The 15,038-nt window shown below is 34.4% G+C and overlaps 1 protein-coding gene across 13 annotated transcripts in view; it reads right to left on the bottom strand.

Moving 5' to 3' along the window:
- PTPRD (protein tyrosine phosphatase, receptor type D) overlaps positions 1–15,038 on the bottom strand; it is a 2,156,277-nt gene that overhangs the window by 1,886,798 nt on the left and 254,441 nt on the right. For 12 of the 13 annotated variants that reach the window (XM_023508432.1, XM_023508444.1, XM_012813956.2 and 9 more), the window contains exon 2: positions 2,242–2,296. The exons of the other annotated variant lie outside the window; for it this stretch is intronic. The gene's annotated coding sequence lies outside the window, so the exon portion shown is untranslated. The remainder of the gene's footprint in view (positions 1–2,241; positions 2,297–15,038) is intronic. 13 annotated transcript variants of the gene reach the window in all.

Below are 15,038 nucleotides of genomic sequence, written 5' to 3'. Positions count from 1 at the left end.
AAAAAAAAAAAAAAAAAAAAAAAAAAGAACACCGAGTAAAGATTCATGTGAGATTAACTGAGCAAGAACAAATTGTTTGTGATCTAGTTGCCATTTCTTGTAAGACATAGGTAAGAGGGAGCAGATTATTGATGTGATATTAAGCAGCTTTGTTAAGGAATTGACTATAAGTCCTGGAAGAAGGGCTGTACAACCAAGAGAGTGCTGAGGATTTAGAAAGGATTTTCATTAGGGACAGAAGTTATCCAGAATTGGTCACCTAACATTAGGACAGAACATTTTCAGGGCCCTTCTTTTCTCTCTAGTGTTACAACCAAACCAAGAGGTCGAGCTTTTAGAAGATGAACAATTCTTGATATGCATAAAGCTTTTTCTTTTCTTTCTTTTTTTTTTTTGGTATAACTGTCCCTTTGTTATAGCACATCTTCTTATTTCTTCAGGAGAAAAATAAGCATCCCTTGCTTTTCATTCCCTTTATCTGCAGTAGATATTTTAGATAAACAGGGATTTTCAAAGAGCAAGAAAAAAGTTCTCACTCTGAAAGATTAGAGGCTAATAAAAAGCTACCATGTTGTCTGTTCTTTCCTTTTTGTGACAGGGATTTTCAAGGTGGGTGTATAAGATAGAAAGGAAATTTACTTATTATTCAACAAATATTTATGAGGAAAAGGGCACTTGGAATGAAAATGGATATTGGAGCCTCTTCAGAGTTACTACAAGCCTGAGAGATCCCAGTTTCTTCAGAGGAGAGATGTCCCATTATCTTTAACAGACTAACAGGAAGGGTTGGTCTCTATTTTTTTTACCTTCCCACTACACTTAGTTCCCTAACTTTTCATTTCTTCCACCATCACATAGCTATCAGCTTTTTTCCAAGCCAGAACTCTGGTTATAGCACTGTACAGATTAGAACAACAAATAAGTAACAATAACAAAACATCAACACCTTCAACTATTCTTCATTGCTTATAAAGTAAAATCTAAGTTTTAAAATCAAACTTCAAAGACTTCCATTGATTAATCCCAGTCTGACCTTTTAAACTAGCAACTTACTCTTAAAACAGTCTATAATTTAACACATTCTGTATTGACGAAATATCCCTACTCATTTTCACTCCCATCCTCTGTTTATACTTTCCTATTAAAAGAAAATGATTTTATCTAATCCCTATTATATATATATCATCCAGCTCAAAATGCCAATTATTTTTAATGTTTTTCTCTTCTAAATGCTCATTCTATTTTTCTTGACAAGCTGTCAATCTCTACCTGTGATATGGTTATGTACATGTATTGTCAACATTGTTTCCCCTCCTTTACAGCTATCATTACATCTAATGTCTTCACAGTAACAAGGTTTCAAAGAATTATTAGTTGAGAGTCAGTAGCAAGAACATATCAGTCATGAAGGCAAACACAGTGTCAATTCAAGTTGATCTTTCAGTACTTAGCTTTCTCTTAGTACCTTTAACGGTGCAGTATTAATATCACACACCACTTATATCACATCTTAATGGGATTCTATACTATTTTTTTTCTTTTTTTTTTAGAGACAGAGTCTCACTTTATTGCCCTCAGTAGAGTGCTGTGGCATCACAGCTCACAGCAACCTTCAACTCCTGGGCTTAGGTATTTCCCTTGCCGCAGCCTCCCAAATAGCTGGGCCTACAGGTGCCCACCACCACGCCCAGCTACATTATATACTATTTTTATTGATCTTTGCCTTTTTATTTGAAAGTTTAATACAGAAATGTATGAAACCAAATGTGAGTATCTTCAAGTTACCAAGTCTGAGACTTGAAACCTACCTCTGAAATTAAATAGCTCTGCAGACCGAAACAAACTATCAACCCTCTTAGAGCCTTTCCTTATTTCCAAAATAGGGATAAAACTGTTTCTCTTATAATATTTTTGTAAGGGTTAACCAGACATTAAAAACCTAGGACATGTAAAGTGCTCTAATGGATGCCAACATTTTTCTTTTGCTACACCATCTCATGAACCACACTGGCTCTTCTTAAAAAAGGACATCGTGTAACTATGTGAGAATTCTCTAAAGTATATAGTAAGCGTGAACCTGAGTGGCACACCATTAGTGTCACTGACCATATGTGGGGCAAATAGAAATGGGTGCAGAGTCTTACATTTTCAGCATTATATTTAAAATGAAAAGCTGTTATGCAATCAATAGAACTCAGATCAGTCTGATGACCTTTTTCTACATCTGCAGATTTTACTTACTAGTCGTGTGACTTTGAGACAGGTCCTTTGCTTCTTTGATTCTTCATTTCTTCACCTGCAAAAATGAGGACATTGGACTAGTTCCATGATTTAAATTAATTTTTAAAATATTGGCTTATTTATTTTTTCTGTGCATAAAATTTTATGGAAGTACAAAAAGTGAAAGCATTAAGAGCAGAGCTGTTTTGATTGGTACGAAGAGGAAGCCTAGGGCCTCACCATTTTGGTGTCTTACCTCAAGGCAGCCTAAATTTGGCTTAAATCTAGTTAAGGGGTGACAGAGATTCAAGAAGAACTGTGATATCTAATCAGCTATTCAGACCTGCTAGAAAGTATGGATAAGAAATGCCAAACTCTAAGCTACTCTTTATATGCACTAAATATTTCCCAAAGAAAACTTTCTTTGAAGCTACACAAATATACTGAGTGCACTGTCTAATTAGCTGAGAGTTACAGAGTGAAATTCTACAACTCTAGTGCTCCAATAAAGAAAAAAAAAAACCTTGCCTTGCCTTACAAAAGGTAACAATTTGAACAAATGAGAGAGATTATACATTGATGTTTTGTATTCTACAGATCACATCCTGTGCAAAATTCACTATGTTTCAGGATGGACACAATATTACAAAACAATGTGAAAAAATTATGCATGAAATCATGTGACAAGTTAAACATGTGCTTTGGAGTTGGATAGATGATTTTTACACTTTAACACCATATATCTCAGAAATATACATCACTTCTCTAAGTTAATGTTTATCTGTAGAATTCAAATAATAAAATCAATTCTCTTTGCTTTTTTGTGTTGCAAACATTAAATAACATAGCAAAGTACTAGGTCACACTGTAACATGACTAATATCACTTCTTTTTTCTGTCTCCTCTGATATAATTCCACATGTATACACATATGGCTAACATTGCTCAGCATAGAGTATAAAGCAATGTTAGCAGCTCAACTTTTTAATGGCTTCTTTCACAGTGATTTCTAAGTTTCTAACCTTTTGAAGCTGTTAAAATAAAGTCAAATAACGATACTGCTGTGGCTTAAGTGTATGCTAGGATCAATAAATTGTGGTTGTTGGAATAAATTGCAATTAAAGGGGTTGAACTTGATTGCTTGACAGTAGGTAGTCTTTCTCACCCAAATAAACTTGAGTAGCAGTCTGATTTATAAGCTAATTAGTATGTACTTCACATGCACTTCCTTGGGAGACTATCAGACCATATTGACTCCTGTCCACTTCATGAATGTGACCTTGACTTTGTCCTGTATCACTTATAAGTAACAAGTGCTCTTTGCTTATTTACTTTGCTTACTCAAACTTATAACAGGTTAGTCAATAAGCATTTTGGCAACTCTAAAAATCTCAATATTCTGCTAACATTATTTCACATATTTCAGATGAAAATGAGAATTAAGAAATGAACACAGTGAAGAAGGACCATTGTTAGTAAATCTTTGTAGCAATAGAAAAATACATGTGGACAATTAATTTTTAGGCCATAAAACATAACAAGATAGATTATTTAAATAATCTGAAAAAGAAGAGCCAAATTAATATCCTCAAAAAAAGAAAAAATGTATTTACCTAAATTTTATTATATATATGTATTATTATATAATTTTATTATTTATTCTTAATTTGTAAGAACTACAGAAATTTCATTTTTTATGTGTAATAAATTCCAATATATTCCTACATATCTAGTGAATATTGAACTTTCATAGCCTAGATCAAAGTAATTTAAGCTGAAAATTTCATTAAGACCTAGAATGCGTTTATGCATTTTCTTCTACCGTGTATTGACTTACTAGCATATTTCCTGAAGAGATAAACTGATTTTTTGTTGAATGAGCAAATGAAAAAAGTGCAATTTCGAAAAGGGAAAATAACTGTTTTAAAATAAGGTATCTTTCCCATTTTAATAGCTCTACCTTCATTCCTCTTATAACTGACGCATTTTGTAGAAAGCAAACAAATATCAGAACCACATAAAAAATTCCCTCATGCCATGGGGTGGGTGATGCAGCACAGCTCCATGCCTTCTCTGTTGACTCAGACTTCTGTTAGATATTTATTTTAGACGCCAGTATAGTGAGTACCCATCATACTTGTTATACTATAAAAAGGTCATTTTATATGTCTGAGGCTTATCTCCTATCTCCCCTCTCCTAGAAAGGAAACTCTTAAAGGATAAAGCAAAAATAGACTAATCTTGTCTTATGCTGATGAATTCCAATCACCTGCCATGGTTCTGAGTCATAGCAAGTTTTTAATACATATGTGTTAAGTAAATATAATATGATCAATTCAAAATTATTACAAATTATAAAGGATCATACATAATATTACATACAACCTTAATCTGTGTATGTAAATGTATGTCTAAAATTTTGTAGTAAACTTTTACCATCTTTTATATATGCTAATAAAAAAATGAAATTAAAGCAATTATAACAAATACAATTAAATACAGTGCAACCAGGCCAAGCCTGGTGGCTCAAACCTGTAAACCTAGCACTATGGCAAGATCAGGTGGGTGGATTGCTTAAGCTCAAGAGTTCGAAACCAGCCTGAGCAAGAGCAAGACCCCATCTCTAACATAAAAAATAGCCAGACATGTGGCAAGTGCCTATGGTACCAGCTACTTGGGAGGCTAAGGTAGGAGAATTTTTTGAGCCCCAGAATTGAGGTTGTTGGCTCAGTGCCCATAGCACAGTGGTTACGACACCAGCCACATGCACAAAGCCTGGTAGGCTTGAACCCTGCCCTGGATAGCTAAACAACAATGACAATGATAATAAAAAAATAGCTGGAGGTTGTGGTGGGCACTTGTAGTCCCAGCTACTTGGGAGGGTAAGGCAAGAGAATTGCTTAAGCCCAAGAGTTTGAGATTGCTGTGAGCTGTGATGCCATAGCACTCTACCAAGGGTGACATAGTAAGACTCTGTCTCAAAAAAAAAAAAAAAAAGAATTTGAGATTATTGTGAGTTCTGACACCACAGCACTCTACCAAGGGCAAGAAAGTGCGACTATCTTAAAATAAAGAAAAAAACAAATAACAACAAAAAGACAGTGTAATCAATGATAGTATATAAAAGAAAAAAAATAGGATTCTAAGATCAAAATGCATAAATAAATGTTTCAATATGAAAATTGGTAGAAGATCACGAAAAAACAAATTAGAAGCAAAATCCATTCCCTAGATCTTACTCAATGTCATCAAAGGACTCATCATATTCCTTCAAAGAACAATATATCTCCTACTGTCTTCTATATGCCCAGAAATACTACAATACTATGTTCATTGTGAGAATTCAATTTATGTTTTAAACACTGTTATGAATCAATTTTTATCAATTACCTATTCCAGAATGTTTTAGAATTGAAAATTGATGCATAAAATATGAGAACAAAATAATGATTGGAAAAAACATAAAAATGTATGATCCAGTAAGGTAATGAATGATAATATGCAGCAGACTGTGTACATGCTGTAGTTTTATAAGATTCGGGTTTTATTCTAAATTGCAGGTGATAGTAGAACTCCAGAGAATTAAAGTATGGCTGCCTAGGGAGCTTTTTACAAATCCATGATGAGCCACTATCTTTTCCTATTCTAAATTCAGTGTCCTAACATGCCAGCATCTTTTGCCTATGCCTGTACTGATCTGATAACAGAGAAGGGTATCTTGCTTTCCAGCACCTGTGTCACCTTCCCCAAAGTCAGCAGGTGGGAGAGGAGTGCACGGCGGGTCTGAAAGCAAAAGGTAAGGTAACTACACAGCAATTCCACACAAGGGATCTGGCTCTAAGCCTCACAGCAACTGGCATGGTTCTGAATGATCTTGGGTCTGTCCATCAGCCTGATTACAAATTTGTTTGAAATCTCACAATGGTGGGTTTTAGTTTTATGCATTAAATAACTATGATGCCATTATTGAAATACTTGCATCTTCCAAGTGGTCAAATACTTATAGTGAAAAACTAATTCTTTTTTTTTTTTTTCTCTTACTGCAAGATACATCCATCCTGGCAACCCACTCCATTTTCACTCTCATCAGCCACAGACCACCCTCACCCCGCCCACCACCCCCACCATATCCAGCTGCCTTTCACATCTCCTACTTGTTCACTCCTGTAAACTGCATTGTCTGCCCCTGCCTTTCAATGAATCTACTGCAGAACCAGCTGCCTTGATGAATGCGTTTTGTTTCTCCTCCAGGAATGTTTTTTTTCACTTGGGTTACTTTTTCAAGATGCAATATTAAGATCACTGTGAGCTTCTAAATATAATTCTAAATCTCTGTTCACATAGGACAACAAGCCATATTGTTAGTGTTACACAATAATGTCTGGAGGTACAAAAAATAACCATCCTGATTTAACAGAGGCAAACCTATACTGCACAAGTGCTAAAACCCTGCCCTTCCATTGTACAAACTGGTACTCAGTCAAATTCCTTCCTGATGTGGCCTCTGAATCCTTCTTAATAATAGAATCTTGGTCAAATATATATTATGCTAGATAAAACTTATCTCTATATTAAAAATGTACCTTTAGTTTATGTAATTGAAAAATGAAAAAAAGAGCTTATGTCTTCTATTTGCACACAGCATTTGGCATATTATTTCTTCATTTTCACAATCGTTTTACATTTTTTCTAACAGTAATAGTAAAATGCAATGACTGCAGCTTAGGTATATGCACACTAACAAGTACACAGATGCACTTTCACATAGAGTTTCTAGCTCTAATTCCAGTTCCTGGAGATAAATTATTCCAGATTACATTGTTGCCTATGTTTCCATCAATTATATCTAAATGAATAAATTGCTAACTAGGACTTACATGCAAACTCCAAACACAAATACACAAGTGCATATATGTAACACTGTCCATTATATTGTGGATTTGTTTCTATGGCCCTTAATATTTTTAGGGCATCATTTGAATGAGTCACTAATTTAAAAATTAATTTAAGACTATTTGAATACATGAAAAACTGTAAAGGCTTATTTACATTTCATAATACCTGTGTAGTTTATACTTAGTTTTAAAATTATCATTTAGGAACAATGAAAATAAATTAAAGAAGAGTCATCTGTGGTAGGCAGAATAAGTGCCCACCCAAAAGATGTCCACATGCTAATTCCAGAACCTGCGAATGTGTTAAGTTCATTGGGAATAGGAAATTAGTGTTGCTCATGGAATTAAGAGTGTTAATCAGCTAACCCTGAGATAATGGTGATTATGCTATATTGTTCAAGCAGGCCCATGTAAGCACTAGGGTCTTATAAGTTAGAGAGAGAGACAGAAAGAGAGAGAGAGAGAGGTGAGAGTGGCCATTGCCATTATCGCTTTGAAGCTGAGAAGAAGTGTGCTATGGGAAGCAGGAAACCTCTAGAAACTGGAAAAGATAAGGGAATGGATTTTCTATTATAGTCCCCAGAAAAATATGCGCAGCTGCTTATGTATACAAGTTTTGTGGATACATATTTTAGGAGCAAAACTGCTGGGTCACATGCTAACTCTATATTTAATTAATATTTAGAAAACTTGTCGATCAGTTTTCCAAAGTGAATGCACCATTTATGTTCCCTTCAGCAATATAGGAGGATTCTAATTTCTCTACACTTCACAAATACTTGTTATTGCCTCTCTACTTTTTGTTCTATTATAATCACGGTAGTGGGTCTGAAGTGGTATCTCATTGCAGTTTTGATTTGCATTTCTCTAATGACTAATGATGTGAACATCATTTTATTTGCTTCTTGACTATTCTATTTGCATATCTTCATTAGAGATATGGCAATTCAAATCCTTTGTCCATTTTTAATATCTTTGTAAGGTAGTAAATACAAGACAGTCATTTGCTCCTTGAAAGAATTACTACTTAATAGTACTGTCTCACCTAAAGAGAACAAATTGTATTACAGATCTTTAATATGATGAGAACTTGAGATAAGACAGAATCCAACCAGGAATCTACCCTGATAAGAAAGGAACTTTTTCAGGATCATTCTGTGGCAAAATAATTCATTTGATCCCTTTTATTTTAACTAATCAAAGGGGAACCTTAATGCTGCCTGCTAAGGCAGCTAGATAGTTCAAACCAGCTTGTGGAGCAATGTAAATTCAAACTAGAGAAATCTATGACACAGTAGGGATTAGACAATGCTTTCTGGATTAATAATAGGCCTATGCAGATAAATGCATTTGTTCCCCCAATGGCCAGGATTATCTCACAGAGAAAATGTGGCACACAAGCCTTTTTTGGTTTTTTTTTTTTTGAGACAGAGTCTCACTCTGTCACCTTGGGTAGAATGCTATGGCATCATTGCTCACAGTGACCTCAAACTTTTGGGCTCAAGTGATCCTCGTGCCTCAGCCTCCCAAGTAACTGGGACTATAGGCACCTGACAGAACACCCACTAATTTTTCTATTTTTAATAGAGACAGTGTCTCACTCTTGTTCAGGTTGGTCTTGAATGCCTGAGCTCAAGCAATCCACCTGCCTCAGCCTCCCAGAGGGCTGGGAATACAGGCATGGGCCACCATGCCTGGCTTGAGGCCTTGTGAGTTTGTAAAATGTTTAAGAAATTAATGAGCAAGTATTCTTTTTGTAAACTCAGAACATAGTCAAATGAAGTAAGAAGAGATATTCCAGACAAACTCAAAATTTATCTTGTAAGTACGCATTCTAAACACTCATACTTGAAAATAATATTTTTATTTTACATATTTATTTTATGTAATATAGTTTGGGGTAGATCATTCAGTATTTCTAGATCTCAATTTTCTTAATAATAATGCATGATTACTTTGTAAAGCAAAAAAACAATTGAGTATTTACTTTGTTTCAGCCCCTGTGCTAAACTATTTGCATGTATTATATAATCTAATCCTGATCAAAATATGAAAAAAAATAGCATCATTATTTTTATCTTACAGATGATGAAATAGAGGTGCCAAAAGATAAGAAGTCTGCTGGTTGCTGGTTAGCAGTCAAATGGGCCATCTGCCAAAATAGTCTGTATGACACTGACTATAAAAGGAACATAAAAATTTCTGATCAATCTCTCAAAATGGTAATTAAGATTAAATTCATTCATGCATTCATTCCTACATTCACTCATTACACTAATGGTTATCGTGCCCTTAGGATGTGCTCACAAGGTACTGAGGGTAGTGGGATACAAGTGTGAGCAATGCAGACAGGTGTATGGCCTCATAACACACACAGGCTAGCTAGAGGGACATAGTAATTCCTTGGATTCATAAAATGACAGCTCTTGGTTTGAAAAGAAAATTAAGTGAGAAGGAAATATCTAATCTTGAAGAAAGGAACCAAGAGTCCTTTAGAAGATGGTGATACTTGAACTGAAAAGGCATAAAAAAATGAGGTTTATTAGGCAAACACCACAGGGAGAAATCACCATAAGTACATAAAATTACTTTATAATTATAAAATGTTAAAGAATTATAAAATATAAAGCATTAAGCACTAAAGGAAAATTTTGATAAGCATGTTGAAGAAAAATATACATTGCAAACTCAGTTGTAAATTATTTTGAATCATCGACTATAGTGGGTTGTCTAAATTACCGCTGCCCTCCATTTATGTGAATGCTGAGTTGACTGAGTATTGAACATGATTAAAGCCAATGAATCATGCCTTTTCCTGGCTCCATGCAGTGCCTATCATATGGCTGACAATAACCAATCTGTTTCTTTCAGTGCCCAGTTGCACGTTGATGGAGATTAAGAGTCATACACAGACCTCTATAGAAAGGGGAAAGAATTTGTCCAAACAGAACCTCTAATTCAACACTAAGAAAGGATGTTGTATTGGAGCCACAAAGTGATTACACACTGCTAAAAAGCCATTTGGGGTTCAATCATAACTAGGACCCTTAGCCTTTAACTGTGGAAAAGCCAGGATCAAATGCTATAATTTATACAAAAAAAAAATAATACTAGGCAATCAGGGGTTAGCATATCTCAGATTTTGATTTATAACTTCATTGTGATCAGAGGATTCTTAAAATATTTTATCACATTTTCAAGGGAAAATGCATCTAAACTTTTCTATTTACTAATGTCTTAAGCTTTTTGAGGAAAGGAAATTTGGGTATCAGGGAAAATAATTGGATGAGCTCACTTCCCAGACGGCAGTTTGATAGTGAAAGAGATGGCTAGAAAATGGAGTTGTGTACAGATGGGTCCTCAGGCCTCTTTAAGAAAATGTGTCCTAGAAGAGAGAGACTGAGCTCTGAGGGAGTATTATGTACACATGTGAATTAATTTTTGAGGTATTTAGGTAAAGCCCATCTCACTAAGCTTCATTTTGAGAGCAGAATGTGGTGGAAAAAGAACTGAGTAAGGTGGGTTCTTAGTTCATCCATCTGTGGACTCCGCTTGTAGTTCTCCTTCTGCAAACCATTTCACCTCATTAACCTTTGGCGGGCAGTTTATTTTCACTTCATTTTTGAAACTAATTGAGTTGCATTCATTGAATTTAGAAGAAAACACTGTACTAAAATCAAAATACATGAAATTAATTTATTCTGTTTTACTACCACTAGATTATTATAATTGTACAAACACTGTTGCCAATTTGAGTTCTTGTTTCATAGCTGGAAATGCCTGACTCAATATTAGCGCCTCATTTCCACGGGGCAGATCCTTTTACTGGATGATTGTTTTGACCATTCTCATTCCTATTCCTCTTCCATCCTCTCCACCACAGTTTGTTTGACTAGGGCTGCATTAACATGATTTATTGCTATTCAAGTAGAAATTTTACATCACCTCTGCAGACAGAGTAGTTCAAGTCCAGCATATAAAGCAGACAATTGTCTTACATGTAAGGTTAAAGTAATGAAATATGGATCACAAGTAGTAATAGCAATATATGTGTGAGTAGGTACATTTGTAATTCCAAGAGCATATGTAATTGAAAGTATTGCTTGTTCAAGCATTTTAACGTGTAGGATATAAACCTTTCTCACAATCTATTACTATTTGATTATTCAATAATGAAACCGTCAAGTTTCTATTACTCTATCTAGCCACTATAATATTTAAATCTAATATGTTATCTAAGTGACTTAAAGTCAGCACAACACAAAATAGTATATAATCTCTTTGATACAGGGTTGTATCTAGAGCAATCTGCACTAACATTCACTTCTCTGCTTTTCTTATATAATATCCATCATAGGGATCCTTAAATACAACATCTTTAGGTAGCTGTGGTATCGTAAAAGAAAGATTAACTTATATGCAATAGTTAATCCTCAAGCCACACAGGATATGTATGTCAGGCAAGGTATACTTCGTAATTTCTTAACAAGAGCCTTGAGATTACCAGAAAATCTAATTTTCAAATTATGTATCAACTAGTTTACCTAAACCCAGAATTAAATTTCCCTTCTTAATCATTTCCAACAGGCTCAGCTAAATGACTACTTTTGATATGAAATGATTTTTCCCTTAAAATCAGGATTTTTGCGGTGGAGCTGTGGTCACATTAATGCTGTTGCAGTGGTCCTAATGATAAAGGACACTGTCTCTGTGAAAAACTTGGAGTCATGGTCCGTGGTAATGATGGAGCCACTAACACAATCTAGTGCTTTCTTTTCAAGGCATCCGATGATTCCAGAGCTTGTTTGCCTCCCTTCCTAATAGCACTTTTCAGTCATCAATATCCATTGAATGCTTTGTTTGGATCATTATAATACAAACTGTTTTAATTCCAATATCTTCTATTGTCAACAATCCAATAACATTTCTCCACACTCCTGTCCACTTCTGCATGGGAGAAGAAAGGATGAAGAGGGTCAGGACTGGGTAAGTAAAACTTTCAGAGGAAGCATTCTAAGGACATTAATGTAGAGTCTCTTAAAGAATGAAAATAAAATGAGAGAGTCAAAATACCTTTATGCTCTTTAAAAACAAAGACCTTACCTTTCTATTACATGAGCACATTATCTTTAAAATGAATTTAAAGTCAGGGATTCATGTCTGTAATTCTAGTACTCTGAAAGGCCAAAGTGAGTGGATTACTTAAACTCATGAGTTTGAGACCAACCTGAGAAAAAGCAAGATCTATCTCTACTAAAAATAGAATAACTGAAGCAAAAGGATCCCTTGGGACCAAGAATTGGAGGGTATTGTGAGCTATGATTCCATAGCATTCTACCCAGGGCAACAGCTTGAGATTCTATCTCAAAAAAAAAAAAAGAATTTGAAGTTTGTAATATGCCAAAATATCATTTAAAATAACTTCATTACATTTAAATTCATGTCTAAAAAAGAAGATTTGAATTATTTGAGTTATTTATTAGAAAATATGACTGGGAACAATTTTTTTTCCTATACTACGTTGAAATGGCACCACCAAAACACAGCTGATAGTCATTAAATTAAATAAATTATGGGCATCTTCCAATAAATTCACCTTCAAGCTATAAACTGAGTAATTTATTTATGTTATTAAGTAGCTGAAACATAAGAAAGACATAAAAAAATAAACTGAGATGTACACAACCCACTTAAAAATAAGACTATATTAATACAATTAAAACCCTGATAACGCACTTTCAAGCTTCAGTATCCTCTTGCTCCTTTAAGTAACTAGGTGTTTAATTAGCAATTATAATCCCCATCCTTTTCCCTAATAAATGAATACCTCTAAACAATAGACAGCATTGTTTGGTGTATATACATTAGTAATGTTAATTATGAATACCCTTTCAATTTCCTTGCCATTACTGCCTTTGTGGAATTCATTTAATGACAAACATTACTTGATAGATATTGCTGTCTCTATATAAAGTACTGGCAAGTATTTAAGTCAAAATTCACTTAGAATCCTCTAATCTTTCACTATTAAAATGCCAATGTGTATGTCTATGGTTTTGTTAATCTGTAAAACTGCCGAATTTTATGGATCTCACCTGTTGTCTTTTTTATCACCTTTATAACTGAACCCTCTTGATTTCTGGTGTTGACAAGTATGCACGAGACAGCCAAACTTGATTCCTACCTCCTGTTAGGATTTGCCCCTAGAGATTTTCCTTAAGTTCTTTGACTCTCAGCTATGCTTTTACAAGAATGTTTACTGTATTTTATTGAGCAATTATTTTGTATCTAGTCTGTATCCAGATAGTGTATCCAAATATTTACTGTATTTTATTGAGCAATTATTCTGTATCTAGTCTGTATCTGGATTGCTGGACGGGATTATAGAAAGACACTGATGAAATGATGAGGTTACTGCTAGGATGACATTAAGTCCTTTTTTCTTTTGTCACCACCATCTTCAAGTTATTGTTTACTGTGGGTGGAGATGTATCAAAGCTTTTTACCACAGGAGAGGGCAGGAAAGGAAAGGGGGCACGCTGCTGTGTTTTCTGGGTATATGACATGTCACTATTTCACATGTGGCCATGGTACTTTCCTCGATCTTAATATATAGCCCATGGCCACTTGCTGGAAATGTGCTAACATCAATTTTTGAATTTCATTCATTAGATAGAGGTATGCTTTCTCATGTAAGGCTTATGAATATATCATTTATCTTAAATAATCCAGAAAACAAGCATCTTAGGTTTATGAATAATTATATTTCTACTATGATGGATTATATTTTGGCAAAATAGCTGAGTTCTTTTGGTAAAATAAGATTTTACAAAATTTTCATTTTTATTTTGTCATGTTTGATCATAAAATTTGAATTAGTCTATGACTTATCAAGAATAAATATGTATCTTGGTACTTTCTGGAATATTTCATGAAATTTAGTTTCTTGAGAAACTTGTTAGCAAACAGGCAGAGCCCAGAAAGCTTTCTTTGGTCAAATAAATTTAAGAAATAGTCAAAGCACTTCAATTTCTCAGGTTCAATAATATGCTAATACGAGCTGCTACTTTTCCTAACATACTTCGCCATGGAATGTTTTGCTAGCAACTGAGAGCTTACAGGATTTGTGCTCTATAGACCACACTTTGGAAACACTGTTGTATTTTAATACATTAAATATAGGAAGTACCTAGTCAGGAAGCAATACTCTCTGATATACCTACTGTAACCAATATGCAAATTTGAGATATTGAAATGTATTTTAATATTGCTAGCACAAATTTAATGTTTGAGTTTAGTAAATTAAAATTTATAAAGTGGTATTCGAGACTACATTGAGTTGTGCATGGGAAATGATATGGACATAGTTAAAAATACTACTATTAACTGGACATATTCATATCTCAAATGATTAGTTCATTTGATTTCCATTATTTATTTTCAGCATTGGGGGAGAATTTTAAAGAAAAGAGAAAATTTCTTTATTTCTTTTCAGCTTTTTTGGTGTGTTTATATGAGCCAAGCTCAGATGTGTCTGGCCAGAGGCTAGTGTGGATTTCTTAAAAGCCTATTAATGTACTTCAGAAATACCAACAACAGGAAGTCAAGTGGTGGAGATAGTGCCTCCAGGAGAGGATTTTTCTCCCAGGAACTGACTATGCCATGCCAGCCGTGTCAAAGGTCATCCTGATGATTTAACTATAAAGGGGCCCAGAAGATTCCCAGAACAAATACTTCCCTCGCTTGGGTTTGTTCTAGTAGCTCAAAATACCATTTGAAAATATTGGCAAGGTATATTTGAGTCAGTAGCTGTTGGGTAGAAATACATGCTTTTATTATCAAATTTTACTAATCAAGTCACTGCTAAATAAAACTATATAGATACTTATTATTCCCATTAAACAGATGAGGAAACAAATTCAG

Source organism: Otolemur garnettii, unplaced genomic scaffold (assembly GCF_000181295.1).
Source record: "Otolemur garnettii isolate 467f Iridium unplaced genomic scaffold, OtoGar3 scaffold00006, whole genome shotgun sequence".
Lineage (NCBI taxonomy): Eukaryota > Metazoa > Chordata > Mammalia > Primates > Galagidae > Otolemur > Otolemur garnettii.
The sequence above is the reverse complement of the archived record's forward strand: the minus strand, read 5'-3'. Positions and strand labels throughout refer to the sequence as shown.